Genomic DNA, 27,701 nt, shown 5'->3' on the forward strand with positions numbered 1-27,701 from the left:
TTCATGCTCTTTATTCAGTTCATAGTGGTGAGGAGGAATGAAAGTTCAGTGGTGCCCCGCAAGACGAAATTAATTCGTTCCGCAATTTTTGTCGTCTAGCGAATTTTTCATCTTGTGAAGCACGAAATCCCATAGGAATGCATTGAAAATCAATTAATGCGTTCCTATGGTCAAAAAAAGTCGAAACAAAGCCAAATTTGGTACAACAACAGTTTATTAACTGCTCTTTAAAGTCACACATACTGTAAAGAGCAGTTCAAAAATTGAAGGGAAAATAAATTAACTTTAGACAAAGGAAACAAAGCCGCGAGACGTTCGTCTTGCGAGGTACCACTGTTTCCCGAAAGTATCTGCTTTATATACATTATTTACACAATGGGCTGCACGTGATTGGCTAATTCCGGAATTCTCCTGTAGGCCAATCAGGTTGCGGATTCACTTCTATCTGGAGCAGGATTGGGTGGTTCCTGCCAACCAATCATACTGCTGCATTGTTCTAGGACCAATCAGACTGCTGCATTCTGAATCCTATTGTTCTAGGACCAATCAGACTGCTGCATTTTGGATCCTATTGTTCTAGGACCAATCAGACTGCTGCAGTTTGGATCCTATTCAACTCAGTACATAACAGAGGCCATCCCAAACTACGCCTGCCCCACGGCGGAATCAGCACAGTCCCAGAGTTTCGCCATCACACAAGCAGAGCATCTAATCTAGCCCATTCCAAAATGGCACCGATTCCTGGGGTGGCTCCATTATTTTCCTTATGGCTCCCCCCAAAAACACAATATGGTAGTAACTCTCTCCTCGAACCCTGCCCTAAACCCTCAAAACAGCACCTTCCCTACATTCGGTTAAAGACCAGGGATGGGAGAGATCAGCCAGCCCCAACTGGCTAAGTCTTCCAGCTGCAAATCCATTTAGACAAATTCACGGAGGAGAGGGCTGTCGATGGCCGCTAGCCACAATGGCTCGGCTCTGCCTCTGTGGCTGAAGGCCGCGATCTTCTGGGTACCAGCTGCATACCCTCCAACATTTCTCTGATGAAAATAGGGACATCAGAAGGAAAAGCAGGACAATCCGGGATCAAATCAGAAACCAGGACGGCTTCTGTAAATCCGGGGCTGTCCCTGGAAAATAGGGACACATGGAGGGTCAGCAGTTGCTGGAGGGAGAGAGAGAGCTGTTGAGCTCGGATTCTGCTTGCGGGTTTCCCGAAAGAGGCATCTAGCTGGCCACTGTGAGACCCCCTATGGCCAGAGGCCTGATCCAGCTGCTTTATTTTTACATTCTTACAAGAGGCAATGACAAGCCACAGTCCATTCAACAGGTTTTCCATAGGAGTGTGTCGTAATGGATTGCACCCCACGTCATTAGTGAAAGGTTTTATTTTTTCCCCTTTTATGAAATACATCTTTGATTTTCAAAAAATATAAGCATACAACAAAGCCAATTTCCGAATCCAAATATCAAGATTACTCTGAATTTCCTGACTCCACCATGGGTCCTATTGAGCCTATTTTCAATTGCATATCAATACTTCTCCATTTTTTAAAATCTTTCTAAATTATCCCTCGATTCTGTTAAATTACAAGTGTGTTTAAAACCCTGCCAATGTTTTAACCTGCTTACAATGATTTTGTATATAAATTATGAACTTATCCCATTCTTTTTTGAAGTTCTTGTCTTCTTGGTTCCTAAGCTCCCCAGTTAATTTTGCCATTTAGGCATAGTCCGTCAACTTGGTTTGCCATTCTTCTCTGGTCAGGGCTGTCTCTTCCTTCCATCTCTGGGCTAGGAGCATCCATGCAGATCTTGTTGCATACATGAACAGTCTTTTCTGGTCCTTTGGGATCTCGGCACCTATAATTCCTAATAGAAAAAGCTTTTGGGTTTTTTTTAAACAAAGGTTATTTTAAACATTTTTTTTTTCATTTCGTTACAGATCATTTCCCAGAATTTTTTTATTACTTTACAGCTCCACCACATATGATAAAAGGTTTTTTTCCCTTTTTTACTGGCTCAGGTGCAAAAATGTCTTGGGACAACTCTGAAGCCTGTGACATCCATACAGTGGTACCTCGGGTTACAGACACTTCAGGTTACAGACTCCGCTAACCCAGAAATAGTACTTCGGGTTAAGAACTTTGCTTCAGGATGAGAACAGAAATTGTGCTCCAGCGGCGCGGCGGCAGCGGGAGGCCCCATTAGCTAAAGTGGTGCTTCAGGTTAAGAACAATTTCAGGTTAAGAACGGACCTTCAGAACGAATTAAGTTCTTAACCTGAGGTACCACTATAGATATGAGCCCCTTTGCACCTTTACATCTCGTCCAGTTGCAGTCTACCCCAGCAGAGGCATGCTTTGTGTATCAGAAGCTAGGCTGGCAGTCGGCAGGAACAGTGCACAAGGAGGGTTACTTTGTGCCTGGGTCGCCACATGGCCTCACAGGAAGGTGCTCTGTGCCCGCTGGAATGTGCCACTGTGACATCACCCCCCTCGACCTCCCACCCCAGAAGCAGCCGTTAAACGGCTGATTCTGCCAGCCGAGTCCTGGCACCTCGGAGGTCCCTGGCAATCTCCAGGCGTCTCTTCTCGTCTTCCTCCAGTAGGTTGCCACTTGATGCACGGGCAGAAGGTTGTAGGGGCAAGTGAAGGGGTGTGGTTTTCAGGCTGTCTAAAGCCCCAAGTCTTTAGAGAGAAGTGGGGAGGAATTAACCACCGGCAATCTATTTTCCTTTAAGGGAAAGCAGCCCACAGGGTTAAACTTGAGGCTTGACACAGCCATATTCTTAGCAATTTTGGACGGCTGGTATAAGACGCACACATCTTAATCTGTATCGTGGCACTTGTGGAAAGTGTGCTGTTGCCAAAAATTAAGCAGTCAGGTCCCTGCCCGCAAGGGACCTACAATACGACAAATAACCCAAAGGAACAGAGGAAGGGGAAGGGAATGCAGGCAGCCATAAACAAGGACGAATCTGCAAGTATTACATTGAAACTGGCACCAGATTTAGGATGGTTCCCCCACGCAGGGCGCCGAGCTGATGGGGTGCAAAATTGAGAAGATCTATAACTGAGGAGATCCATTTGGGGGTGCCCAATTTTGTCCTCGCACAGGGTGCCACAGAACCAAAGTCCACCCCTGGCAACACAGATGCGTTTTATTAAAACCTTCCATCGGGTTAGATTTCAAGGCAGTCTGTATAAACAGCAGGTAAAGCCTTAGAGCTAAGTGATAATATACATTCTTAGGCTCCGTGGAAAAGGTGGGTTTTGAGGCAGGGTGTGAAGGGGAAAAGAGGGGACATTGCACAGGGTTCCTGGGAGCCATAACAGGGGCAGGGGGGAGAAATTCGATCCACTTCGCATTAAAAAGGCAAATTTACTTTGTTCGCATTTCCCAAAATGACACACGAATCAAGACACAAGCCGTCCTTCACAACGTGCCCTTCTTGGATTTTACCATGCCTTTTTCCAGCCACATAATGCATTCAAAAATTCATACGCTAGGGCAAAGTATCCATATACAGTGGTACCTTGGTTCTCAGACTTAATCCATTCTGGAAGTCCATTCTAAAAGCAAAGCGTTCCAAAACCAAGGGGCTGGGGATGGTGCTTTCCCGTTGCCAGGTGGACTTTCCAAACACTGAAGCCCACCCTGTGCCTCTCCCTCCACAGGTGATGGCTGCCCACGTACCCCAAGCCCCCGGGCTGCCCCAGATGCTCAAGGCGGGCATGAAGTACTTCAGCGGCCTGCAGGAAACCCTCTTCAGCAACCTCACAGCCTGCAAGGCCTTGGTGCGCTCCTTGCGCACCTGCTACGGCCCCCTGGGCCGCAACAAGCTGGTGGTCAACCACCTCGGCAAGAACTTCCACACCTCCCATGCGGCCACCATCCTCCGGGAGCTGGAGCTGGAGAACCCGGTGGCCTGCCTTCTTCGCACCGCGGCCGAGACGCAGGACGTGGAGACGGGGGACGGGACCAATTTCGTCATCCTCCTGGCCGGGGCGCTCTTGGAGAACGCCGAAAAGCTCCTGCACTCAGGGCTGCCGGTGGTCCACATCCGGGCCGGCTATGAGATGGCCTGCAAGGAGGTCCTACGCTTGCTCCCCGGCCTGTCCTGCTATGTCCTGAAGAACCCGCGTGACGTCGAAGAGGTACTGTGGGTCCTGCAGGCTGCCGTGGGCAGCAAGGTCTTCGGCCACCAGAAAGCCTTGGCCAGGCTGGTGGCCAAGGCGTGCATCCTGGTGCTGCCGCCGGATCGCGCGGCCTTCAACGCGGACCTCATCCGCGTCTGCAAGATCCTCGGCGGCGGGGTGGCCGACTCCAGCGTGGTGGAAGGGGTGGTCGTCTGCGCGGAGGCTGAAGGCATCGTCCGGCGTGTGGAGAGGGCTCGCATTGCGGCCTACTCCTGCTCCTTCGGCCCGTCCGGTTTCGAGGCAAAGAGCACCGTCGTCTTCCACAGCGCGTCGGACATCAAGCTCTTCAGCAAAAGCGAAGAGAACATCATCGAGCAGCGGATTCTGGACCTGGCCAGAGCCGGCGTCACCGTGGTGGTGGTCGGGGGCAAGGTACACGAGTTGGCACTCTTCTACGCCAACCGGTACCGACTGATGGTCGTCCGGCTGCGCTCCCGGATGGAGCTACAGCACCTCTGCAAGGCGGTGGGGGCCACTCTGCTGCTGACCGTGACCCCGCCGGCGCCCGAGGAGCTGGGCCACTGCCGCCGCGTCTACATGAGCGAGATTGGCAGCACCAGCGTGGTCGTCTTCAGCCAAGACGGCATCGCTTGCCCTGTGGTCACCATCATGCTCAGAGGGGCCACCACGGAGATGTTAGACTGTGTGGAGGAGGCCATCCACGATGGCATCAACGTCTACAAGGTCCTGGGCAGCGACGCCCGGCTGCTCCCTGGCGCCGGGGCCACCGAGATGGCGCTGTCAGTGCGGCTCAGTACCTTGGGGATGTACTTCCCTGGATCCGAGCAGTACGGCATCTTGGAGTTCTCCCAGGCCCTGAAGACCCTCCCGGCTACCCTGGCGGAAAACGCAGGCCTGCCGGTCAACGAGGTGATGGCCAAGATTGAGGTGCAGCACCAACTGGGCACCCAGAACACGGGCCTCAGGCTGGCGAGCGAGGAGGCGGGCACCATTGATGCCGCCAAGGAAGGGCTGTTCGACCCGTTCTTGGTGAAGTACCGAGGCATCATGCTTGCGACCCAGACGGCCGTCACGCTGCTGGGGGTAAGCGAGGTCATGATGGCCAAGAAGAGTGGCGGGCCCAAGCCTAGAGGGGAGAACCCTAACTGGGACCAAGAACCAGACGCGTTGGATTGACGTCTTGGATACTAGCCAATGTCACCTTATCAATAAAGTACAATGGCCTCTCTCTCTCTCTCTCTCTCTCTCTCTCTCTCTCTCTCACACACACACACACACACACACACACACACACACCCTCTGGGGTTGCCTATCTGGTTAAGTGGGCAAGAGAAACATGACTGTCCTATTTGCCAAGAATACGCTTTTCACGGACTCATGAAACTTTTGCATCGGAAGAGACCCCATGGGTCATCTGGTCCAACCGCCTGCAACAGCAGGTCATCACAGCTGATTTTCTTTCCCGCTGAACAAAAATGATAAATATGGATGCTGGGCGAAGGGAGCCCAAATTCTGCTCCATATACAGTGGTACCTCTGGTTACGTACCTAATTCGTTCCGGAGGTCCGTTCTGAACCTGAAAGTGTTCTTAACCTGAAGCACCACTTTAGCTAATGGGGCCTCCTGCTGCTTCTGCGCCACCAGAGCACGATTTCTGTCCTCATCCTGAAGCAAAGTTCTTAACCCGAGGTACTAATTCTGGGTCTGTAACCTGAAGTGTATGTAACCTGAAGCATATGTAACCCAAGGTACCACTGTATTGTGCAAATTAGCTGAGATCAGCGTGTCGTTATGGGGAGGAGATAAGGCTAAGCCAGAGCACTGACGTTCAGCCCATTAGTTGCACAATACCCTGGCTGCTACATGCCCTGGTTGGACAGAGAACTCAGGAGAAAAGTGAGACCAGAATGCTTGGTGCAGAGCTAGAGGTTTTGGACTACAACTCCCATCAAGCCGTGCTGCCTAGGGCTGATGGGAGTTGTAGGCCAGAACCTCTGCTTGGGCACCAGGTTCCAGCTGGGAGGATGGAGAGGAAATTATTCCTGATTGGCTTTTGGCATTTGCACCTCCCACCTCACCCTCACAACAAACCTGCAAGGGAAGAGGAAGTGGTTGAGCTTCACAAATGACCATGTCAGGATTTGAACCTGGCTCCCCCTGTCCAGCCCATGACAAAAGAAAAGAAAAACACAATCTATAAGTCGCTTGTAATCCGCAGGTCTCTAAGGAACTTGCATTAAAGAAAAATATAGGCCCACGCATAAAAGCATAGCAGGAAAAGCGGGGATAATATAATACATTAACATTTCATACAGAATACAACTTACGGGAAAACAATAGCAGCAAACCAGACCCATAAACAGTAGCAAACAACATTAGCAGTATTCAAACACCCAGTAATTAGCAGATAAACAAAACCTCACCCTTCCCTTCACATCGAACCAACAATCTGCCCCACTTAATCTCCCACCCCAGATTTAGGGCTGTGCGGGTGGTTTCCCTGCACAGGGCAACAAGAGTGGGTGGGGTATAGATAATATATAATTATTATTATTATTATTATTATTATTATTATTATTATTACTACTATTATTATTATTATTATGGTGAGGTGGCGTGAAATTATAATAATATAATAAAACCTATATTTATATGAGTAGCTACTGAGAAGATCCATTAGAAAGCAGCTGCACCAAAAGGAATTACAGTGGTACCTCGGGTTACATACACTTCAGGTTACATACGCTTCAGGTTACATACGCTTCAGATTACATACGCTTCAGGTTACAGACTCCGCTAATCCAAAAATAGAGCTTCAGGTTAAAAACTTTGCTTCAGGATGAGAACAGTTTCAGGTTAAGAACGGACCTCCGGAACAAATTAAGTACTTAACCTGAGGTACCACTGTATTGTAAAAATAATAAATATTGGGGTGGATTTCATCCTTGCTCAGGACGCCGTTATTACCTAAGTCCATCCCCACACTCAGAAATCTGGTGTTAGGCCAGCTACTGCAAATCTGCCATGGGTACGTCCAATGTCATCCACCAGAGATGGTCTGGCATTTCTCTTCCCATCTTCAGTGGGGAGCAGTAGCAAAGCAAAGCAGGGAGATGGCGGCAAAAGTTTCAGAGCATGGGGCAAATATCTGCTGCGGCCGAGAAGGGATAACAGACTGAGCCACGGGCACTGAGTCCCGGAAGCCGCCATACTCAGAACTGCATGGAAGCAACAAAGCTGTCCCAACAGGTCGGCACACCCACCTACCAAACTTTTAAATGTGGGACGAGGCATGCTCACTCACGAGACTGCAGGGCATTTAGATGCATCTGTGGCCAGCGAGGGAAGCACTGCCAGGTCCCGGGGAATAAGCCATTGATTTCCACCCCTCCAGCAGTGGGCCTATGCTCCTTTCCCCGGGGGGAGAAGAACAGAGAGGGGAGTCCTGCTTCCCTCTGTCAGGGCAGCCAAGTCCCGGGAAGAGGCCTCTGTTCTCCAGTCTCAGCCTCTCCCCCCCCCCACAACCGCCACGTCTCACTTCTGTTTCCCCTCCTTGTCAATCAGCCAGCATCCCACACCTGAGCCTGGCGATGCCTTGGGACTCAGGACACCAGCAGTGGGCAGGGCTGAAGCCATCGGGGGGCATAACAGCATCAGAACTGGATCAAGCCAATGGCCCACTCTGTCCCAGGAGTGAAGGAAGGGGGGCGTTGGGGGCGGTCCGCCCCGGGTGTCATCGCTGAGGGGGGTGACATTCGGTGCCGCCTGTCTGCGACTCCCAAGCCTACCCCGAGCCATCGGGGGGAAGGGCAGAGCTGCGCCGCCTTGCCCCCTTCCCCCTTCGTTTTGACAGTTCAGGGGAGGCTCGGGAGTCACGGGAGAGCAGCACACCGTCCCCACCCCCCCAGAATGGTTCCGGGGGGCGGGGAGCCTCCAGTGAACTGTCTGTGCTGGGCCCGGGGGTAAACTGAGTAATGCGGTCCAGGTCTGGTCCCATATCCAAGGGTTCTGCGAGGAGTCAGTCCAACAGAGCCAAGGCAGGAAACCAGGCAAGGTGAGGCACAGGGTCTCTGGCAAACAGCAACGTTGCTCCCGCAACCTGGGGCAGGGTCCGACAGCCTTTTATCTCTGTCGGGGTAACGGCCGGTCCTGATCCCCCGGCAACTCACCTCCCTGTTTCGCCTAAAGGTGAGCACTCCTCCTGCAAGTACTCGGGTCTCTCCTTCTCTCCGACCTCAGTCTCTGCAGCTCGGGAGACGTCGGTGGGTTACTAGACCCAGAGGCCGCCTTAGCCCCTCCTGACCCAACCGGTAGTGGAGCAGCTGTAAGTGATGGCCCAGCTGAAGGCAACGAGGTCATCCCCGCATCTGGAGCCAGGGCAGGATCAGGCCCCTGACTCGGCCCAGCTGGTGCTTGTTGCAGGGGAACCTGTGCAGACTGGGGCTCTTCAGGATCAGGCCCTAGACTATTTTTTTTAAAAGATATTTATTAAAGTTTCCAATTTTTAACAAACAAAAAGAAAAAACAAACATAAAAATATTAAAAACACATACATCTCACAACTTATTTTCTTGTAACTTATTTCAACGACCTCCTCATACCTCCCCTTCTTGTATACCCAGTTTGAGTTGTTTATACAGCAAATCCTTATCTCAACATCTTAAACTGTTGTAGCTTTAAATTCTTACTTACAAAAAGAAAGTCATTTTATCATAATTACAGCTTGAAACCACTTAAGTTCACTCCAACATCATTCAACATTCCTTAATTTTACAATATTTTTGTAGATAGTCCTTAAATTTTTTCCAGTCTTCTTCTGCCGACTCTTCTCCCTGGTCACGGATTCTGCCAGTCATTTCTGCCAGTCCCATACAGTCAATCAGCTTCATCTGCCATTCTTCCAAAGTGGGTAGGTCTTGTGTCTTCCAATACTTTGCAATAAGTATTCTTGCTGCTGTTGTAGCGTACATAAAAAAAGTTCTATCCTTCTTTAACACCAATTGGCCGACCATGCCCAGGAGAAAGGCCTCTGGTTTCTTCAGGAAGGTATATTTAAATACCTTTTTCAGTTCATGATATATCATCTCCCAGAAAGCCTTAATCCTTGGGCACGTCCACCAAAGGTGAAAGAATGTACCTTCCGTTTCTTTACAGTTCCAACATTTGTTATCGGGCAAATGATAGATTTTTGCAAGCTTGACTGGGGTAGGATCAGGCCCTAGACTAGATGGATCTCGTGCGGACTGAGACTCCTCTGGCTCCGAGTCCGAGTCCCAGGCCATCACACTGTCAAAAGGAAGAGGGAAGGAAGGAAGGCTGCTGGCAAAGCGGCGAGGCTCCACACACACACACACACACACACACACACACACACACACACACACACCTGCCCAGGAAGCAGCCTGCCATGGGAGGCTCACCCTGCCCCCATGGGCTCGCCTCTGCCCTGCCCAGCAATCCCATTCACCCAGCAATGCCCCAGGGGGAAGTGCTAAAGCAGGGTCTGACCACAAGCGTCCTCTGCCCTCCTGCGGCCTCCCATAATTGGTATCCCTAAGCCTGGCTGCCTCTGAGTGTGGCGGCAGGGCACAGCCAACGTGGCTGGCAGCCATGAACAGCCCTCTCCTCCAGGAGTTTGTCTAATGCGCTTTTAAAGGTGTCCAAGTTGGTAGCCGGCACTGCTTCCTGTGGGAGGGAGTTCCGCAGGCCCTGAGCCATGCACATTTCCCCTCTGGGTCTTAATAATAATAATAATAATAATAATAATAATAATAATAATAATTTATTACTGTGCTTGTACCCCGCCTAACTGGCCAGGCCTCCCCAGCCACTCTGGGCGGCTTCCAATATTAAAAACACAATAAAACATCAGACATTAAAAACTTCCCTAAACAGGGCTGCTTTCAGATGTCTTCTAAAAGGCAGCTAGTAGTTTATTTCCTTGACTTCTGATGGGAGGGCGTTCCACAGGGCGGGCGCCACCACCGAGAAGGCCCTCTGCCTGGTTCCCTGTAACCTCACTTCTCGCAGCGAGGGAACCGCCAGAAGGCCCTCGGAGCTGGACCTCAGTGTCCGGGCTGAAGAACGGGGGTGGAGACGCTCCTTCAGTAATTCCCGCCATACCCTTTCTTTCTCTGCCATGCACCCCCCCCCAACAATTGCTCCAGGGGATACAGACCGTGCTATCTCTTGTGCACCAACATTACAGCCCAGAGCTCCCCAATCCCATCCACGTCCTTTTCCAGAGCCAAACCAGAATCATAGAAACATAGAATCACAGAGTTGGAAGAGACCCCAAGGGCCATCGAGTCCAACCCCCTGCCAAGCAGGAAACACCATCAGAGCACTCCTGACATATGGTTGTCAAGCCTCTGCTTAAAGACCTCCAAAGCAGGAGACTCCACCACACTCCTTGGCAGCAAATTCCACTGTCGAACAGCTCTTACTGTCAGGAAGTTCTTCCTAATGTTTAGGTGGAATCTTCTTTCTTGTAGTTTGGATCCATTGCTCCGTGTCCGCTTCTCTGGAGCAGCAGAAAACAACCTTTCTCCCTCCTCTATGTGACATCCTTTTATATATTTGAACATGGCTATCATATCACCCCTTAACCTCCTCTTCTCCAGGCTAAACATGCCCAGCTCCCTTAGCCGTTCCTCAGGAAGTCTCCCTAGCTTGAATGTGTATTTACAGTCTTAAGAACATAAGACGAGCCCTGCAGGATCAGGCCCATGGCCCACCTAGTCCACCATCCTGTTCTCACAGTGACCAACCAGATGCCCCAATGGGAAACTCGCAAGCAGGATTAGAACGCAAGACCCCTCTCCCCCCCCCCTGCACTCTGCAGCAACTGAAATCCGGAAGCCCTGCCGCCTCCTTTGGGTCTGCTTATTCCCTAGGTTTTCCCTGGAGGAGAGGGTCTCCTGATTCGTAACGGGGGGGGGGGGGCAGGCGAAGGAGAAGCAGGGCTTCGTTCTGTGGCTCCCAACTCTCTCAGCCGCCGGCGCAAACCAGCCGTTCCAAAGGCTTCTCTGGCATAGCTGCACCTGCGTCCGTTTGGCGGCGCCGACCAAGAGCAGCAATTAGCGAGCGCGCTTCCCCCATCCAGGCGTAATTAACTAAATGGCCCCCGCAAATAAGGCCCGTCTCGCGGTAATCAATTATATTAACGCGCGGCTAACCGAAAAGGCTGATCTGTCTTGGGCGCCGGCCTGGGGACCCAGATGTTGACTGGTTTGGCTGAGGCCGGGCGTTGGTGAGGCCGGCGCGGATGGAGATGAAAAAAGATAAGCTGCACACAGCAGGATCCCGGCGAGGTTCTCCTGCGCAAGCCCAGTTGAAATGAGGGTGAAAGGGTCTGGAAACCAAGCCCGGTGAGGAACAGTTGTGGTACCCGGGTCTGTTTCGCGTGGAAAAGAGGAGATGGTGGAGCCATCTTAATATATCTCCCACCATGTGCAAGGTGGTGGGCAGGACACAAACCAAAGGGTTCAAATGGCAAGAGATTCGGACTTGTTAACGGAGAAATCTGAGGGCCCCAAACTGTTAACGGAGAAATCTGAGGGCTCCCTTGGACAAAAAACAAGGACCGCAGCCAGGAATACCAGATCAAAACAGCAGCCAGTAGGCTTGGTCTTTATTGAAGACTGCCGTGACAGGACTCCCACCTGCCACCAGGTGGAACAAGATGGAAGCCCTGAACAAAAGAGCCCCCAAACTTTTATTAGTTGCTAAGCCCCATGTTACACCCCCCCCAAACTACATCACTCATACATCACGGTTACATCATGAAAGGGGAGGTCTGGTGGCCGTAATCTGAGCATCCTGGACCCTGCCCCATGGTTCCCCTTTCCCTCCACCAAACACCCATCAAGTGGAACAAAAAAGATATTTACATTTCCCTGTTTCCAAGCCAAGTTAATCCCACCCTTTTCTCTTCATCTGGGTTTGTTCTTTCTGGAATGGCTACCTGTCTGGCACTCAGGTATCAGGATGCCAGGGATGATCACTCAGGCAGAGGGGCTGCTGAGGAGCTGAGCTCACAGGTCTAAATGAATTTCTGAAGTTTTCCCAGTGAGCCGGTACATAGATACATTTATCAGTGAATTCTTACATTTGGTATTGTGCAGCAAAGGCCCTTTGAATAAATAGGAAGAAACTGTGATGAAGTGTTTTGTGGGGACAAATCACAAAAGTCACAAAAGCGATTGTGCTGGTTTTGGTAGTGGGCTGCGTGCTCATGATATCTGCTGGAGGGGCAACACCCCCCCCCCAACCTATACATAAATTCCTGCAACAGACTCAACATTAGGAAGAAATTTCTGAGGGTCAGAGCTGTTCAACAGGATGCCATGGTCCTGAACTGGCAGGCTCCACATTGGTACCTTGGTTCTTAAACGCCTTGGTACTCAAACAACTTGGAACCCAAACACTGCAAACCCAGAAGTAAGTGTTCCGGTTTGTGAACTTTTTTTCAGTAGCTGAACGTGCTCCATTTGGAGTGTTACACTGAGGTCTGTCTGTTTTTGCTATTTATTTTGTGTTTTTGTTCTTGCGGCTCTTTTTTTTGTGACTGCGTGGAACCCTATTCAGCTACTGATTGATTGATTGATTGATTGATTGATTGTGTGACTGCAGTACATTGTTTATTGCTTGCATTTTATGGATCCATGGCTCTCGTTAGAGAGGTAAAATTCACCACTTGTCTGACAATAAATGTTGGAAATGTAAAGAAATTGAAGGTACTTCTTTTCACCTTTGGTGGACGTGCCCAAGGATTAAGGCTTTCTGGGAAATGATATATAATGAAATGAAAAAGGTATTTAAATATACCTTCCCTAAGAAACCAGAGGCCTTTCTCTTGGGCATTGTCGGCCAGTCGGTGCAAAAGAAAGACAGAACATTTTTTATGTATGCTACAACAGTGGCAAGAATACTCATCACAAAGTATTGGAAGACACAGGATCTACCCACCTTGGAAGAATGGCAGATGAAGGTGATAGACTATATGGGACTTGCAGAAATGACTGGCAGAATCCGAGACCAGGGAGAAGAGACAGCGGAAGAAGATTGGAAGAAATTTAAGAACTATCTTAAGAAATATTGTAAAATTTATGAATTTTAGAATAATGTGGCTTTTAAAATTAAATGGAGTAGAGCTGTAAAGGTTAAGTGAAAGGAAAGTAAGGATGATAATTAGATAAAATCAAGGGTGAGGACTTGCTGAATTAAATTTTTTAAATGGGAACGCAGAAAGGGGAGGTATGAGGAGGTCGGTGAAATAAGTTTTAAGAAAATAAGGTATTGAAATTATACTTGTTGTTTTTTATGTTATTTTTGTTTGTGTGTGTGTGTATTGTTATGTTTGTTATAATTTGTAAAATCTTAATAAATATTTATATAAAAAAAGAGAGGTAAAATTCATGTTAAACTAGGGTTACCAGACGTCCCCGGTTCCCGGGGACAGTCCCAGGATTTGCAAATCTGTCCCCAGGAAACATGGCAGCGGCAGCCTCAGCATCCCGGAGCCGGCCTGGTAGCGCAGTTGGCTGTGGCTGGCTTCAGGAACTGCTTGCTGCCGTGGCGCCCGCCATGTTTCCTCGCCGGAAGTCCCCAGATGATGTGTCTTGTGCCATTGCCAAAGGGGAACTGGGGACGTCTGGGGGTACAGATCTCCTGCCCCCTTTGTTTTGACTGATTGAGGGAGGCTCAGAAGTTGAGGGTGGCTAGCCCTCACAAGGTGAGAAAGAAGGGCTTTGCACCTTGCCTGACAGAAACCGCGCGCCTTGCGCCCCTCCTGGGCAACGCCCGCCCGCAACCCCTGAGCCTCCCCCGATCTGTCAAAACAAAATGGAAAGGGGGCAGGAGATAGGGGAAGGATCAGGAGTCACGGGCGTGTGGCACGCCATTGCCCAGATTTTAAAAAAACTGTGCGCATTTCTGTTTCACAGGGTGCGAAAGAAGGGCTTTGCACCTTTATACAATGTGTGTGTGCTTGTGCCCATGGTCTTTTCCCTCACCACCCCCACTACTGACTCCCTGTTGCTACTCAGCTTCAAAAAAACAAGAAAAGTGCCCCCCGGTTTCATTGAAAAAAATCTGGTAACCATAGCGCCTGTTTTAGTGGTTGTTTTTAAAAGTCTGGAACGGATTAATCCGCTTTGCATTACTTTCTATGGCAAAGCACGCCTTGGTTTTGGAACAGACTTCCGGAACGGATTAAGTTTGAGAACCAAGGTAGTACTTTACTTAGGTTCTTATGCCCACCCTAGCTGGTCCCGGTGGCTTTGCTGGACCTTTTTATTTCGAAGCAGAATTGCTGAAAGTGTGAATGGTTGTAGCAGTCCGGTGTGTGTGTGTGTGTGTGTGTGCGCACGTGTGTGTGTGTGTGTCAGCCTGTGAGTTCATGTGTGAAGTTTCGAATGTCTTGGCGCAGCTAGCTGCGAATGGGCAAGGGGCGCAGACTAGTGTGTCCATGGGCTTTGGGGGGGAGAATTCCTAATTTAGTCCAACCAGAATAACTTTGTGGCAGTAAGATCTCTTTGACAGTGGGAGATGGTGCACTCTCCGTCCTTTGGAGGTCTTGAACCAGACGTTGAATGGTCATCTGCCAGGGATGCTTTATGCTATAATAATAATAATAATAATAATAATAATAATAATAATAATAATAATAGTTGAGATTGCTGCATGGGGGTTGGACTAGATGACCCCTGAGGTCCCTTCCAACTTAATAATTCTATGATTCTGGTCCAAAGATCATGTCATTGTTTACTGGGTTCCATGCTCAGAAAGGCGCCCTCTGGTGGCTGCAGGCAGCAGCTTTTGAGACAAATCTGGACCTCTGCCATTTTTGAAAGATGCTTACAGAACGTCTTACGAATTCTCTCCTGCTGCCAGATTTAATCTGTCAGGGTGTGGATGACTGGATTGAGCCACATCTTTGGAACAACGACAAAAGGCGGAATAGGTTTTCGTTATTTCGTTTTTAAATACATAGCGTTTGTTCCCCCGTCCTTCCCACGAGACATCGCCTTGCCAACAAAGGTCCGTATAGTGAAAGCTCTGGTTTTCCCAGTAGTGATGGATGGAAGTGAGAGCTGGACCATAAAGAAGGCTGATCGCCCAAGAATGGGTGCTTTTGAATTCTGGTGCTGGAGGAGACTCTTGAGAGTCCCATGGACTGCAAGAAGATCAAACCTCTCCATTCTGAAGGAAACCAGCCCTGAGTGCTCACTGGAAGGACAGATCCTGAAGCTGAGGCTCCAATACTTTGGCCACCTCATGAGAAGAGAAGACTCCCTGGGAAAGACCCTGATGCTGGGAAAGATGGAGGGCACAAGGAGAAGGGGAGGACGGAGGACGAGATGGTGGGACAGTGTTCTTGAAGCTACAAACATGAGTCTGACCAAACTGCGGGAGGCAGTGGAAGAGAGGAGGGCCTGGCGTGCTCTGGTCCAGGGGGTCATGAAGAGGCGGACACCACTAAACTGGGCACCACAGTTCAAGAAGGACACTGAGAAACTGGAACGTGTCCAGAGGAGGGCAACCAAAATGGTCAAAGGTCTGGAAACGATGCCTTATGAGGAACGGCTAAGGGAGCTGGGCATGTTTAGCCTGGAGAAGAGGAGGTTAAGGGGTGATATGATAGCCATGTTCAAATATATAAAAGGATGTCACATAGAGGAGGGAGAAAGGTTGTTTTCTGCTGCTCCAGAGAAGCGGACACGGAGCAATGGATCCAAACTACAAGAAAGAAGATTCCACCTAAACATTAGGAAGAACTTCCTGAGAGTAAGAGCTGTTTGACAGTGGAATTTGCTGCCAAGGAGTGTGGTGGAGTCTCCTACTTTGGAGGTCTTTAAGCAGAGGCTTGACAACCATATGTCAGGAGTGCTCTGATGGTGTTTCCTGCTTGGCAGGGGGTTGGACTCGATGGCCCTTGTGGTCTCTTCCAACTCTAGGATTCTATGATTCTACGACTAAACAACAACAACCCACCCCAAACCAATTATGAATTTAGGAGAAAGGGGGCAGGAATCCCAGAGATCAGCACAAACTCGGAACAAGTGTTACTATGGTGGAAGAAAGGGGGGGGGGGATCTTGCTTCAGAAAGGAAAGGAGGTCCTAAGCCTCCTTTACACCCCACCCACCCAGAAGCGCTATCTCACCTTCTAATCTCTTTGCAAATGCCGATTCCTCAATCGGTGCAAAAAAATTAAATCAAATTATCTTTGTGTTTCCATGGGGAGCTAAATATAGAGCCGAAGGAAGTGTGTGTATGTTTGGAGTGTGTGTGTGTGGGGGGGGGGATAAATGGGGGGTGTGAGACCAGGCTGGGGTGTGGGGAGGAGGAAGAGGCGGAAGGGGTGAGAAGAGGGAGATGGGAGCACAGAAGGAGGTGTGAGGAGTGAGAGGAGAAAGGAAGGAAGGAAGGAAGGAAGGAAGGAAGGAAGGAAGGAAGGAAGGAAGGAAGGAAGGAAGGAGTGCACAGAGAGGTGGCAGGATGCAAAGAAATGAGAACAGCTAAAGAGGAATAGAAGGATGGGGGGTGCCGATGTGGAAGCCAGGGGGGCGCTGGGGTGACTTTCCGGCACGGGGAGACACATCTGGGTGACGGGGAGCTAGGCCTGCAGGAAGAGATCTGGAGAGACAGCACTGGGGAGTTTACCAACTGCACTGGCTCCCGGTGGAGTACAGGGTCAGGTTTAAGGTGCTGGTTTTGACCTTTAAAGCCCTATGCGGCCTAGGACCCTCGTACCTACGGGAACGCCTCTCCTGGTCTGCCCCGCGGAGAGGTCCACAAATGACAACAACTTGGAGGTCCCAGGTTGCAAGGTGGTTAGATTGGTCTCAGCCAGGGCCAGGGCCTTTTCGGCTGTGGCCCCGACTTGGTGGAACGCTCTGTCACAAGAGACCAGGGACCTGCAGGACTTGACATCTTTCCGCAGGGCCTGCAAGACAGAGCTGTTCCGCCTGGCCTTTGGTTTGGACTCAGTCTGACCCTCATGTTTCCCTCCCCTTATGGTTTTGACCTATGGGCTACTTTTAAAATGAGGCTGCATCTTAAATTGTATTTTAACCTGTATTTTAAATTGTCCCCCCCCCATTATGTTTTTACTGTAATTTTACTGTTGTTAGGTGCCCTGAGCCCGGCTCTGTGTGGGGAGGGCGGGGTATAAATAAAATTTATTATTATTATCATTATTATAGGTTCAGTCCCTCAAGTGGCGGGGAGTCCCTAAGGAACAGGGTCCAAAGGTCTCTCCTCCTCTTTCTCTCCCTCCCAGTCAGGTAAGATCCTGCTTCGGTTTGCTCAGAGAGGCCAGGATTCCTTAGAGGAGGGAATGAATTTAGATCCGCTTAGTCCAGAAGTAAATGCGGCCCTTCAGACCCCCTCCATCAGGCCCCTAGGAGGGACTCTCCACTGGCTCTGCTTCGTGTTTTCGCTTCACCGGAACGGGTCCTCGAACCCTTGCTCAACGCCTCTTGCTGCATGGAGGACAGAGCGTCATGTGAGAACCAGCCTATGGGACTAAGGTAAAACTTGCCTTCGTTGCCCCGCCCACTTTTGCCTCTGGCCCCGCCCACCACTGGCATGTGGCCCCTGGAATATTGTCCCGAAGGGAAAATGGCCCTCAAACTGAAAACACACACAAACCCCCAGCATGCTTGTCTTAGAACAGAGCGGGTGACGGTCAAATCACACCAGGCGCTTTCAAAGTGCCATGACGCCAACTTTAAACTGTCATGGCTTCCTCCCCTCAAAGGATTCTGGGAGGTGTAGTTTGTTCAAGGTGTTGAGAGCTGCGCGGAGGCGTCCTGTTTCCAGAGCTATAATTCCTGATACGGCTTGATTATTAAACTGCTCTGGGAATTGTAGCTTGAGGGATCTCTGAACAACCCTCAGCACCCTTAAGGAAACTGTACGAGGGCGAATTCATTCCCCTTCAGAAGTATCTCAGTAGTTTGCCACGTGGAACAAGAAGAAATGGGGTTAGGGAGTTTCACTCACTGTCTCTCCAAGGGCACCCCCTGGAAGGACAATGGGGTTCCCGAGGGGGGGACACTAAGAGGCAAGGAGCGGGCGGTCATAGTGACTTTGAAAAGCTGCCATCACTGGATCAAGTCCCTCCGTTTGGTTGAATTAATCAAACTAATTGCATTTTGAATAAACACACAATTAATCCTTAACCGTTCTGAATTTTTATGGCGTCGCCACCTTCCTTCGCGGGTCACACAAATGGCTGTCCGTTTTTGTAGGGTGAGACCAAGTGAGCGATGACCTTTACGTGAGCCTTTGAGATTTGGCGCACCTTTCTGATGCTAAATCAATTCGCAGAGCAGGGGAGACACACAGATATATATACTGTACTTCTTTTTCTATTTTTTTTGGGGGGGGAATAAACCCTTTTCTTGGCTCATCGGCCCATATCTCATTCCTTTTGTCCTGGCTGCTTTATGTCCAGGCGGCCTTTCGCTTCCCCCGGCTCTGAGACAGGTTCCCACCAGAACTTCCTTTCACGCTCCGACCTCCAGGAGGGATGACGGATTCTCCCCGCTTGTAAGGCTTGAACTTTTCAATCCGTCAATATTTGACTTCTCCGTGGGGGCCGCTGCGTTCCGGCTCCGTCCTTTCTGCCCGTGTGCCAGAGGCTCCCCAAACCACACAGCCTCCCCGCCTGGCCAACACCAAGGTGTTGGCGGCTGGAATGTGGCCGGGTGCCCACAGGAGCCCGCTGGCCAAATGTGAGGAGGGATCGGGGTGTGTGTGTGTGTGTGTGTGTTGGCCTGTCAGACCCAGGACCAGCCTGGCACCGTCAAATGCCCAAGGGGAGGGCTGCTGCGCTCCAGAGCGACCTGGCGAAGGAGCTCAAATCCGGGACGCAGAATTGCACCTGCCCTCTCCTCTTGTAGGGTCGATGGGGAAGAGGTTTGGAACAGAGGGTGCTGGGGAATTCAGTAGGATTCTGGGAGGGGGCTGCTAATGGCGTCCAAGGAGGAAAGCCGCCTCTCCATTGCCAGTCCCAGGAACACGGGGCAGCAACAGCCACTGTTATGAGAAAAACTGCTCCCTTTCCTTTATGGAGTATCCAAGAGCCCATATAAAAGGGTGGCGCTGTGGGTTAAACCACAGAGCCTAGGACTTGCCGATCAGAAGGTCGGCGGTTCGAATCCCCGCAACGGGGTGAGCTGCCGTTGCTCGGTCACTGCTCCTGCCAACCTAGCAGTTCGAAAGCACGTCAAAGTGCAAGTAGATCAATAGGTACCGCTCTGGCGGAAAGGTAAACGGCGTTTCCGTGCGCTGCTCTGGTTCGCCAGAAGTGGCTTAGTCATGCTGGCCACATGACCTGGAAGCTGTACGCCGGCTCCCTCGGCCAATAAAGAGAGATGAGCGCCGCAACCCCAGAGTCGTCTGCGACTGGACCTAATGGTCAGGGGTCCCTTTACCTTACCTTTAAGAGCCCATATAGAGTCCTTAAGCGGGTTCCCTATTGGTAGGAGAAAATAGCAGAGGCCAGCCAGAGTATATTGAGGCTGGTAATCCTGATCTTTATTAAACAGTTGCAACAGGGTCCCAACTCACCATACGCAGGGAGGGAGGAGAGAACCCAGAACAAGCCCTTCTATATTCTCTTGAAATTGCCCATCCTGTAGCCCAAGACCACCCCCCCAAAACATCATTGCATACATCACAGAAGGAGGCAATCTACAGCAGAAATCTTGTCTGCCAGGATACCTGATAATGGTCACTGATTGCTTTACCTGGGCAGCCTGGCCATTCTTTTGTGACAGTTAATACTTTAGTTCCTGAGTCCAAGTCACAGGCTCAGCCTATTCATAGACAAATGCGCCCTTAAGACAGGATTGACAAGCGAAAAGACAAAGGGAAGGCTTTCCCCATTTGCCTCCCTTACTGCAGAGGAATATCTGAGGTCATTAGGAGAAATCAAAATGGCTTCAGGATTACTCTTCCATACTATTTCAGACACATGTCTTGTATATTTAGATATGTGTGCATTTATGAATATTTATACAGTGGTACCTCAGGTTAAGTATTTAATTCATTCTAGAGGTCCGTTCTTAACCTGAAACTGTTCTTAACCTGAAGCACCACTTTAGCTAATGGGGCCTCCCACTGCTGCTGCGCTGCCGGAGCATGATTTCTGTTCTCATCCTGAAGCAAAGTTCTTAACCTGAAGCACTATTTCTGGGTTAGCGGAGTCTGTAACCTGAAGCGTATGTAACCTGAGGTACCACTGTACTACGCTTGAGACCTTAGAATTCTTATAACACCACCACCACGACTCATCCTAAGTCCGCCATTTTGTACAGGAAATGTACCCAAAGCAAAGCCCTTTGTGTGAGAAGCTCACGTGGAGACAGAAACAGAAGAGGTCTGAATTTGGGGAAAGATGTCTCTGAATTTCCCCAAAGAAGGACCAGTAGGATGCAAACCACTTTGCCTCGATAAATCCCATTGTTTTGGGTGGGTGTGGTTTTTGTTTTTGTTTGCTTTTGCTTCCAGTTGCAGTTTGGGATTGGGCAGGCTGAGATCTCATATTTGTTAGGCCTGGAACCAATGTCCTGACCTGAACGGAAGTTGGGAGACGGAGCCTGGAGCTGGGAGGAGAGACTTCCTGGCAAGCCAGGAACGCAGGTGTTGCAGGAAGAAATAAAGAACAGCATAACCTCCAACATTTCTCTGATGAGAATAGGGACGTTCTGCTCCATAATAACTCCGTATAGTTAAAGCTCTGGTTTTCCCAGTAGTGATGTATGGAAGTGAGAGCTGGGCCATAAAGAAGGCTGATTGCCGAAGAATGGATGCTTTTGAATTCTGGTGCTGGAGGAGACTCTTGAGAGTCCCATGGACTGCAAGAAGATCCAACCTCTCCATTCTGAAGGAAATCAGCCCTGAGTGCTCACTGGAAGGACAGATCCTGAAGCTGAGGCTCCAAGACTTTGGCCACCTCCTGAGAAGAGAAGACTCCCTGGAAAAGACCCTGATGTTGGGGAAGATGGAGGGCACAAGGAGAAGGGGACGACGGAGGACGAGATGGTGGGACAGTGTTCTCGAAGCTACCAGCATGAGTTTGACCAAACTGCGGGAGGCAGTGGAAGACAGGAGGGCCTGGCGTGCTCTGGTCCAGGGGGCCACGAAGAGTCGGACACCACTAAACAACTTGTAATGTGTATGTGGTTGCTCGTGCGTAAGTTGCCGCCTCTCCAGGCTTTGTTGCCTTGCTAAACCTTTCAGTCTGGGCAGCCCTTCACTTCGTGGCTGCCTCAGTCGCTAGCAGAATCCGTCAGTGGGCGTTTCTTAAATCTTTTCCAACATAAAAGTTGTTTGACACCCAGTCTCCTCCTACTCTCTCTGCGCGGAAGTCTTCTGCGCAGGGTGGGCGTGGGTAGTGGAGGACCCGTGCTCTCCCCGCTGGTGTCCGGTGAAGAGTCCTGGAGCCCTCTCGCCGATTCCCCCATCAGCCCCTCTATATCCCTGGTGTTGCGCTGATTTGCTTCCCCATCTGCGGAGCTGCCTCTCTCCCTGCTGGGCCCTTCTCCAGCATCATTTGAGAGCCTTCCCTCCGCCTCTAGCTCCGATGTCAGTTCCCTGACACAACTCAACAACAACAACAGCTCCATAATGATAATTTTACTATTTATACCCCACACATCTTAACTGGGTTGCCCCACCCACTCTGGGTGGCTTCCAACATACATAAAAACATAATAAAACATTCAACATTTTAAAAACTTCCCTATACAGGATTGCCTTCAAACAGCTCGGGGGGTCAGATAACTCCATATCTTCCAACGTTTCTCCAATGAAAATAGGGGCATCCTAAGGAAAAGCGGGACATTCCGGGATCAAATCAGAAACCGGGATGGATGTCCCTGGAAAATAGGGACACTGGAAGAGTCTGGAACAAGAGCAAGGTGAGGTTTTCTCAGGAGAGCTGAGGTGAAAAGGCTGCGTCAACTCCTTTTCTTATAAATTCAAAGCATTAGCCGCCTCTCTTTTTCTTCCTCACTTGGAGTACTGCGCTTCAGAAAAGTAACTTTGCCTCCCAAATGTCTGGAACCAACAAAAGCAGAAGATAGGAACGTGCCATATATGGAGTTGGGCCACTGGAACATCTTGCTAATAAGTATTGTCAACAACGAGAACCTTGTTATTACCAACACACTCTTTCGGCAGAAAAATAAATTTAAAACTTCATGGAGGCATCCTCGATCAAACCACTGGCACCTCTTAGACTATGCTATTGTCATAGCTGTCAACGTTTCCCTTTTTTTAAGGGAAATTCCCTTATTCCGAATAGGATTCCTCGCAAGAAAAGGGAAAAGTTGACAGCTATGGTTATTGTCCATGCTAAAGATGGCTGTGATGTGCTCCTTAGCAGAGCTATGAAGAGCGCCAACGACTGCTGGACAGATCACCGACTAATATGCTCCACGGTGGCTATCAAGATTATACCTCAACGCAGGTCTCAAGGAAGGAAACCAAGGCGCAAAATGAACACTCAAGCCCTTCAAGATCCCATTAAGCGGGGTTGCTTCCAAACAACTCTTAAGGCCATCTCAGAATTCCCTGATAACATCGAGGAACACTGGACCAAGTTAAAAACATCCATTATTGCAGCCTGTGAACAAACTATTGGATACCAAACCAAGAAACACCAGGACTGGTTTGATGAGCATGACAGTGAGATTGAACGTATGATTGACAAGAAAAGGAAGGTCTTTCAGATCTGGCAAAGAGATAGAAACTGTGCCACTAAGAAAAAAAACCTATGCCAACGCTAAGAAATCCAGCACTTAGCTGACGCTTATGATGCACAGAGTTTCTTCAAAGCCACTAAGACCATCTAAAGGTAAAGGTAAAGGTACCCCTGCCCTTACGGGCCAGTCGTGTCCGACTCTGGGGTTGCACGCCCATCTCGCTTAAGAGGCCGGGGGCCAGCGCTGTCCGGAGACACTTCCGGGTCACATGGCCAGCGTGACGAAGCTGCTCTGGCAAGCCTGCACCAGCACAGCACAGCACACGGAAACGCCGTTTACCTTCCCGCCGGAGCGGTACCTATTTATCTACTTGTACTGGTGTGCTTTCGAACTGCTAGGTGGGCAGGAGCTGGGACCGAACGACGGGAGCTCACCCCGCTGCGGGGATTCGAACCGTCGACCATGCAATCGGCAAGTCCTAGGCGCTGAGGTTTTACCCACAGCGCCACCCGCGTCCCTCTCTATGGGCCAATAAACCATGGCATATGCCCCCTATGCTCAGCAGACAGTACCACACTTCTAAAAGATACAGAAGCCATTGCACTGTGCTGGAAAAGAACATTACCAACATCTCCTTAACCGCAGCAATGGGTTGCCAGGATTTCAGAGGGGCTCCTCTCCCGACCTGATATTCCATCAGGGATCGAACCCGCATGCAAAAGTAGACTCCCTTCCCTCTGAGCTATAGCCCCTTCCCCCCCTCCATCAGTGCGCACACTCAAAAAAACCCCCAAAAATGTAGAGAGTTATTTTTAAATTGTGCAGGCAGCATGTGAATCAATGTTTTTGAATCATCGAGAGCACAAGATGGTGGGCTTTCCGGCTGCTGCGTCTGGAAAGTCTTCTGAGAGTGGACTCGGGGGTCCGGAGGGCCAGTGCGCCAATCGAGGGCCACATACTTTGCCACGCCGCTCATCCTCGGAGATGCTGTCATGTTGCCACATCACTACCTTGCCGGCTGGAAAAGCGCATTGAGGCAGAGGGAGAGAGCTTTGTGGGGCGAGGCTTTGGGTGGGGAGGAAATGGCAGGGAGCATTCCATGCAAACGAGGTGAGATCAGAGTTTATACATAAAAGGGAAATGTCATTAGCGTTGCTTTAAATGGAAATGCAATCAAAGGTTCTTCCCACTCCTTTTGTCTTAATTAGGGACTATTGATATGTATTCCTTCCTCTCCAAAACCAGGCTGGAAGGTGTCTGGGGATTAATAAAGTTCATCAGAAGAGCTCTCCTCTCCCATCCCACTACCAGCCCCCTCCAGCCCCAGTAGGGGGGCCAACTCATGCGCCTCTCCCAGGTAGCTCTGATCCCCCCCCCCCTTGCTCTCCAGAGAGGGCAGAGGCCCAGATATAGGGCAGCCGCGTCAGGAAGCAGAGCTGTGAAATCGCACAGTCAGGAGCACGGAAGCTGGCACCTCGGTGGGTGTCAAATCCACACACACACACACACACACGCCAGCCTCCACCTCACCTGCCACCATGTGCACGCACACACCCCAGAAGGTGGCACATCTGTCAGGCGCACGGAGGAGAGGTGGCCCTGCAAATGGGACGGACAGATGGGAAGGGGTGGCAGGAGGGGTGCGAAAGAGAGACCTGGGCCCGCGGAGACAGGAAGACACGCAGGCGCCAGGGACGGGAGGAGCACACGGCTCTCCGCCGGCGCATAGAATTTCATGCGCAGAGGGAGAGAGGGGGACATGCGCGCTTGCTCTCAGGCACAGAATAAACGCACGCACAGGTGCAATTCCTGGGGCCAAAAACAGGCAGGCAGGCACGGTTCACACGGAAATATCACACCCTCGCACTCCTCAATTAGTGATCCAGCCGCTTTGTACTGGCAACCAGCGATGGGAATGTTCAGTCAAGCTAGAGGCCTCCATTTGGGTGGGGGGTTAAAGCATACTGTGGGGTATCAGAGAATTGTGGAATGGTAGAGTTGGAAGGGACCCTGACGGTCATCCAGTCCAATGCAGGAATCTCAACTAAAGCAGCTCTGGCAGGTAAAGGTAAAGGGACCCTTGACCATTAGGTCCAGTCGTGACCAACTCTGGGGTTGCGGCACTCATCTCACTTTACTGGCCGAGGGAGCCGGCGTACAGCTTCCGTGTCATGTGGCCAGCAGGACTAAGCCGCTTCTGGCAAACCAGAGCAGCGCATGGAAACACCGTTTACCTCCCCGCCGGAGCGATTCCTATTTATCTACTTGTACTGGTGTGCTTTCGAACTGCTAGGTTGGCAGGAGCAGGGACTGAGCAACGGGAGCTCACCTCGTTGCGGGGATTTGATCCGCCAACCTTCTGATCGGCAAGTCCTAGGCTCTGTGGTTTAACCCACAGCGCCACGCGCGTCCCATACCTCTGGCAGATGGACACCCAAAAAAAGATAAAAAGGGTAAAAGTACTCCCTGACAATTAAGTCCAGTTGTGGACGACTCTGGGGTTGCGGCACTCGTCTCGCTTTACTGCCAAGGGAGCTGGCGTTAGTCTGCTTCCGCAGACAGTTTTTCCGGGTCATGTGGCCAGCATGACTAAGCCGCTTCTGGCGCAATGGAACCCCAAACCAGAGCAGCGCACGGAAATGCTGTTTCCCTTCCCGCCGGAGCAGTACCTATTTATCTACTTGCACTTTTGGGCGTGCTTTCAAACTGCTAGGTTGGGACAGAGCAACGGGTGCTTTCGAACAGCAACAGTTGGAGGCAGTAAATGCTTCTGAATGCCAGTTGCTGAACAACGCAGGAGGAAAGAGGGGTCTTGCATTCGAATCCTGCTTGCGGGTTTCCCTCTGGCCACTGTGAGAACAGAATGCCGGACTAGATGGAGCCATTGGCCTGCTGGCCACATTTTCTTCTTTCCTGACGTTCTTAGGAAATGGGAGTGATAGGGAGCAGCTTGTGTGTGCGTTGTGTTTTTCTCTGCAAAGGTGCCCGGCTCGCCTCCACCCCTTTCCCTCAGTTCCACCTCAGTAGGGTCCCTCGCCCTCAATTCAAGCAAGACAAAACCCCGGCCTCTCTCGCGCTCCCCTTTCGTGGAGGGGAGAGGGCCTTGGACGGGGGTGGTGGGGGAAAAGAAATCATGGTGTCATTTCTGCGCGCCCTGGCCTGCCATTCTCCACCGCTACAGCTGTTCCACTATTCCTCCTTTCCAAGGACGGAGCTGTGGGAATGGGAAGACATTTGCTGATCTCCTCCCCTGGTGAGTGATTGATGTCGGTTTTAAATTAAAACCCTATATATTTCCCCTTCTTTTAATAAAAGTTGGTTTCTAGGAACCCCCCCCCGCCTGTCCACTCCTCCTGTCCTGACCACGCCACCGCCAGATAGTTGATAGACGGGGTCCATTGTTCGTGAGGTTTGCTGAGCACACAGGTTTCCAACAGCGCAGGAGGGACGATTTCAACTCCTCCACCCCAAATGAAACCGCCTTCTGCAATCTGTCACTGCTTCTTTCTCTTTTTCAGGGAGGGAAAATGTGGGCACTTCGGATCAGCTGAAAATTCCCGCAAGCTCCTGGGGACGACGACTAAGACCTGCCTCTGAGAGCTTGGAGGCTGTAGGGAAGGGATAAAAGTGTTTTTTACCCCAATTCAGGAGGGGATCTATCAAGTTCTCTCTCCCTTTCCTGATCTTTTAAATCCAGTTCTTCGTATTTCTTCAGCAACTCACAACTCTCCGTTAAAATTATCCTCGTGAAAGTTCACCAGCGTTGTTTTAGTGAGACTTTCCCCTATTCAACACATTTCCGGACGCAGCTTTGACTTGTGAATACTTTTTGGCAAGCCGTTTCCCCTCGATTTGGTACGTCGCTCTGATGAGTGGGTGTGTTTATTTGCACACTTCCACCCTGGTGTGTGAATTTTTGTACCCATTGCTCAGCTGGAGAACTGAGTTGCAATATTCAGAGAATTTTTGGGAGGCGGCATTTTGGGAAGTGCGAATCGCTTCGGGAAGTGTGAATTTTGTAGGTTCCCCCTGTCAAATGCAAACTGAACCTAATCTACCCCCCCATGCCTTCATCAGAAGCCAGTCCTACAAGTGTGGGGTTCACCCCACAGAATTCTGGCTACCAAGGGGGCAGCAGGGGACCCCATTGCTAAGTCCAGATTGAACATAATTGATGGGTTACGGAGGCAGGAGCTGAGATGAAAAGCGAAAGGGCCTTGCAACATCACTGTGTTGGGGAGGGATCCAGTCCATAGCTGTCAACTTTTCCCTTTTCTTGCGAGGAATCCTATTCAGAATAAGGGAATTTCCCTTAAAAAAAGGAAAACATTGACAGCTATGATCCAGTCACAAATTCAGGGTGTGCAGTTATTGTCAACCAACTGTGTGGGAATTTTCAGAAGCCAAAAAATATTGTGATTTTTAAACATATAGTGCGAATTGTGAGTTTGAACTCATCACGCCAAAAATTGGATAAAGTCACACCAGAGACATGCTTGGTGCCCAACACCCAAACATTGACGAAGACCACTGCCCCCCACCCCCGAACTTCAGGAACCCCCAAATTTGGTGGCAATCTTTGGAGAGGCGCCTGAACCCCCAGAGGAACAGATGGATGGATGGCGAAACCGCTTTCCAAAATATATAGAAGATTGGGAGGTCTGGTGCTGTGACAAATCCGCTTCCAGAAAAGAGGAGACGTTTTGTGATAAGGGAAATGGCCGGGAGAGGCGCTGGAAAGTCTAGGGCAGCATCATCTAATCTCCCTTCAGACAAATCAGGATGAATGCTCAATAAACAGGTTTCTTGGGAG

The 27,701-nt window shown here is 50.3% G+C and overlaps 1 pseudogene across 1 annotated transcript; it reads left to right on the forward strand.

Annotated features, from left to right (window-relative positions):
* Window positions 1-2,418: 2,418 nt before the first annotated feature.
* On the forward strand, window positions 2,419-5,387 carry LOC308572393 (T-complex protein 1 subunit theta pseudogene; annotated as a pseudogene). Its single transcript, XR_014013405.1, has 2 exons — window positions 2,419-2,607; window positions 3,681-5,387. The product of XR_014013405.1 is annotated as a T-complex protein 1 subunit theta pseudogene (transcript).
* Window positions 5,388-27,701: the final 22,314 nt, after the last annotated feature.

Source organism: Podarcis bocagei, assembly GCF_964188305.1.
Source record: "Podarcis bocagei genome assembly, chromosome: 13".
Lineage (NCBI taxonomy): Eukaryota > Metazoa > Chordata > Lepidosauria > Squamata > Lacertidae > Podarcis > Podarcis bocagei.